This window comes from Triticum dicoccoides, chromosome 7B (assembly GCF_002162155.2).
Source record: "Triticum dicoccoides isolate Atlit2015 ecotype Zavitan chromosome 7B, WEW_v2.0, whole genome shotgun sequence".
Lineage (NCBI taxonomy): Eukaryota > Viridiplantae > Streptophyta > Magnoliopsida > Poales > Poaceae > Triticum > Triticum dicoccoides.
In genome coordinates, this window is record NC_041393.1 from 635,271,958 (window position 1) to 635,277,267 (window position 5,310).

Consider the following 5,310-nt stretch of genomic DNA (forward strand, 5'->3'; position numbering starts at 1 on the left):
GAAAGTTGGACATATCGAGTGCTTGAGATTTGTCGCGACGGGAATGAACGACATTTCTGGCAAAACAAAGGTCGTCACCTTTTTTGTCATTATTCACTTTATTATATGAAGCTCGATAATTAAACGACTACGACATTGAACCCTAGGAAACATGACCGACACCAATGAGGCCGGAGGTTCTCACTCCCAATTAGTTCGAGCACATGCCTACCTCGACTTTTTGGCGGATCAGGAGAGACAGGAAGCTGGGTGTCCGGACCGCCTTGTAATGACGGATGACGATGGTGGTGGCGCCGACGCCGACACTGATGCCACCAACGACACCGGCACTGAGACTCGCACTGATGATGTTCCTAACTATAGCACGGAAGGTGGGACCTCCCAAGCCAGTGAGGGAAAGAAGGAAAAGAGGACATGATGCCGAAATGAGCTCGACACCGGAAGACTGGTGGTCACGGCGGTGCACCCGGGCGAGTTCGAGCCAATAGAGCCGTGAGAAGTGGCAGCGTGTTACGGCAACCAACTAGCGTGCATCCTACGGGATACCGCTAACATCAACACCACAAAAATACGGAAGAATGATCAGTTGAAGAAGCTGCTTCTAACTAGGTTGCACGCAAGATTCCTGTTCCCCGGTCGTAATGACGAAGTCGACCCATGGGATGATGATGCCATGAAAAAAATCAACAACAAAGCCCTAGGGAAGTTCAGCAACGCACTGAGCACTTGGAAAACTAGGGTGAAAAAGGTGATTCAAGTAGACCATGAAACCTATGCCGAGGTTGTTGTAGACAATCCGAAAATTACGATAGAGGACTTTGAAAAGTTCAAGGAGACTTGCAATGAAGAAGCTGCCAAGGCCAGGTCGGAGAGAGGCAAGCAGCTGCAGGCAAAGAACATGGGGAACCACCGCCTTGGAAGTCGTGGTTACACGGGAAAGAGGCCCGTGTGGGCTAAGGAGGATGCAGAACGTGAACTTCTAGGGATCCCAGACCCATTGGCTGACTTCACCGACCAGCAGGAGCACGACTTCATCAGGGCCCGATTCTCATGGGACCCCAAGAAAAAGATTTTTTTCACCGACGGGCCGACTAGGAAATTCATGAGAATACTGGTAATTATCCTTTTACCACCTTACATATTAGGTTCTGATCAACGAAGTCTACTACATTCTAGTTGCATTCGTTAAATGATTCACTGTCCATTTTGCAGAGAGAGCAACACAAGCTTGCGGCCGAGAGCGACTCGTCGACTCAGTCGTCCGTGAACTACAAGTGGGACACTCCTTTCAACCGGGCCATGAACATAATGATGGGACACCCGCCCGGCCAGCGGCCGCAATATGGACGTGTGCATGGCGCCGGGGATGGGGCCACTTGGAAGTACTATTATAGCGAGGACCCCGAGGCCAAAAGACAGAGAAAGAAGTTCAGTCAAGTGACTATCGACGAGAAGGTGGCACGGGCGATGGAGAAAGCAAAAGCTGAGACCAAAGTTGAGATAATCGCTGCCTGTAGATCTGATTTCGTGGATGCCTTTACAACCTTGATTCCAACAGTGGTCACATGGGTGCAACAAAATCCAAATGCGCCACCAAGTGAATTTTCCATGCCCAGCTTCACCGGGAGCAACTCAATGAACATCGCACCCATACCCGTACCTAGTATGGCAACCGCACCCGAACCTCCTCCAGCACCTGCTCCTGCGCCCAGCTCTCACAGTAGCCCTAGCTCCGTCTCTGGCTTGAATGTCGGGCCGTCGACATTGGCTGAGCTCGACGCCCTCATGGTAAATACGCGTCGTCGCACCTTCATCAAGTCAACTAATTAATTAATTTCAATTGCCGTTCTTTTTGGATCTCTAACGCCGCACGTATATGTCTTTGTAGGCCGACTCCACTCCGTGCACCCTCCTTTACAACATGAAGGGCGGGTTAGTGGATGTGGGGAAGGGTACTATAGTGAAGCCTAAGGATCGATTGTTTCACCGTCGGCAGATGTCTGATAACGCCTTAAGGGTCTCCGTGGCGCGTGTGAAAGCGGGCTACAAGGGTCTCCCCCGTCCGATACAAACTGATGGAGAGGATGACGAGACCCCCACGCAGCTTGGCCAATGCAATTGGCCGATCCTGTGGCCGAAAAATCTTCTTTGTGTTGAGGTGGCCGGGAGCACACCAACGGTACCTCATGAAGGTATGACCACAACACCACCTACACAAGTACAACCATCGTCTGTGCTGCTTGCTGAGATTGAGAGACATGAGGAAGGAGGGCCAACAGTTCCGCCGGCAGATGATGCCATCTGCCCCATGGAAGATGATAGGGATCATGACATGGAGGATGCCGACGATGACCCTAACCAGTATTTCGATAATGCCTTTGACAACGAAGTAATAACGAGTCAACCATATGAATATGAGATGCATGTACCAGAGCCGGAACGTCCTCTAGAATGCAAGAAGTCTTTGTTCATGCAATCCTCGCAGGACACGCCTCCAGATGCCGGCTCCACCCAAGCTCAACTACTTAGCCAGAGTCGTCCAATGCTGAGCCCGACAACACTAGGGGTGGTGCTCAGGGAGGGTCTGACAGACCCACCAGCACCTCAGCCCACCAAGAAGAAGCAGAGGAAGAGACCGGCAGCAAGAAAATCCAATAAAGCTAGCAATGTTGGTTCTAGCAGCCAGCAGCCTTCGACCAAGGTTGACCATGTACCGATGAAACATGCGCCATTAATCCATGTCGCGGGAGAGCCAATGGTACCGGCGAATGCACTAGCTGCCATAGAAGGGGATCTCAGGAGACTCCATGACCATGTGCTTTTGACAGAGAGAAGCCTCCTCACCTCGGATGATCCAGGATACCCACTTTATACGGTTCATGTGCTGAGCAGTTGCAAGATGTATGTCCACACATTCCCGCGGACCTCTTCTTCCTGAGGTTTGATTACATCTTCCAGATGTTTCAAATGAGGACACTCGATTTTACGTTCGTCCGCCTGTATGCGCTGCACATGAACTACATCGTCAGGAGAGAGCAAGTCACCGGTCTTGCGGTCGCGGACCCATACTACATGCATGAGGGCTTCTTGTCAGTCAATGACGCCAACCGTCAATATGTGAGTCAGTACATCGAAGAATTCTTGGTCAGCAATAAGGACAAAGAAACGATTCTCCTACCTTATCATCCCAGGTAGGTCATTCGCGGATAGCACTATAACACATACATCCTTTCGTGCATTTCAATAGCTACTTTGCACGCATGGAGGCTAAGCTTGATCGTGTATTTTGCACAGCGGGGGGTGTCGTGCCGTTCTCATTGTTCTTTACCCGCTTACTCCCGCGCTCTATATTTGGACCCGTCGAAGAACATACAGAAGAAAGATTACACACACATAAAGTATGTTCTGGACAGAGCTATGTTGGGCTTCAGCATGCGGGTGGCTACATCCAACACAAAAAAACAAACAAGGTCGGGCTTTGTTTCAGCCACAAGACTGACTTCTGTTGCATCCAACAACCGGCAAGAAGTGAGAATGATGGATTCTACGTCATCCATCTAATGATGGAGTACAGAAGGGATGTGCAATCACTCTGCATGAAATCTTCATCCGATACCCATATCCAGAGATGGGCCGAAGCCTTTGGAGCCGTGCCGGATAATCGACTTCGAAATGATTTCTACCGCATCCAATAGGAAATTGCGTCCATCATCATCAAAGATGTCCTCGAAGAGAATGGGATGTTCTACGCCGGCCCAATATCGCGAGCTGACGTCCGAACCCGCATTGCCCTACAGCGTCAGGACATGACGCCTTTCACTAAGTTTGGGTCTGTCCTCCCGGATATGGACAGATGGGAAGAGTGCACTGCTTAACAATGTGTCTGTTTAGTTACTTGTTACTTTTTGTACGACGAAACTTCGAATCTCTTAGTACGACGAAACTATTAGATGTATGGTGCCGCGCTGTAGTTAATTACTTTCGGTACGATAAAATTTGTTAACTATGTTTACTATATATGTTGCTTCTATTTCATAACTGTTTTGTTGAATTCGCTTCATGGTATATATATGTGCATCTCTGACAGGTATATAGATCAACGATGGCGAGGAAGTGGTATGCCATGTATGTAGGGCATGTTCCGGGTGTGTATGATGAGGGGCCAGAGTGTCAGGCCCAAGTCTCTGGCTTCTCCGGTGGAAGCCAGAAAGGGTTTGATAGCAGAGCGGAAGCCGAAGCTAGTTACTTGAGATTCATAGCAAAACAGGGGATTCAGAACCAGCGCCGCTACAAAAACTACTACATAATACCGCTTTTGATCATCGTGATTGCTCTTATTGTGCATGTCTTAGTTTAGGTAGATGATGAAACATGTGTCTACGGTGACAATGTAAGATACATGTCATCATTATATCTTGTATCGCTATTTCGAGATGATGATGATATCGACATCATTTGTGTTGAGACTATGTTGATATGATGAGACTATGTTGTACCACTTCGATGATGATGATGAGACATTCCTTTTTCATATAGTTCCAGTGTATGTGTATGTTGTAACTATATAAAACATGTAAAAATACGAATACAGCAACATAAAAAAAGAAAATACTAGCAGTAGCGTGGGGTATTGGAGTAGTAGTAGCGCTGCTTACCAGTAGCGTTTGTTTGTTGGGCCACGCTACTAGCATTAGCAGTAGCGATGGGCAGAGACGCGCTACTGCTAGATACAGATAGCAGTAGCGCTGGTTCAAACAAGCGCTACTGCTAAAAAATAGCTGTAGCGCCATAGCAGTAGCGTGCCTACCCGCGCTACTAATAGCCAAATAACTAGCGCTACTGGTAAGAGTTTTCCTAGTAGTGTATGTTAGCTTATGCCTCTCCTTCAAATAGAATTGCAGTAGTGATTATCGGTCTAGTAACGTAGTCAATTGCTTAGGGACAATTTCACAACTCCTACAACTACTTTTCCACACTCACTTTATTTACTTTATTGTTTCTTTATCTAAACATCCCATAGTTTATACTTACGTGTTCTTTATTATCTTGCAAACCTATCCAACAACACCTACAAAGTACTTCTAGTTTCATACTTGTTCTAGGTAAAGCGAACACTAAGCGTGTGCAGAGTCGTATCAGTGGCAGATAGGACTTGAGAGAATATTTGTTCTACCTTTAGCTCCTCGTTGGGTTCGACACTCTTACTTATCGAAAGAGGTTACAACTATCCCGTATACTTGCGGGTTATCATCCCCCCATCTGGGGGGGAGTGGAGCGAGTGGGGAGTGGGGGTTGTGGAGCAGTTAGGGT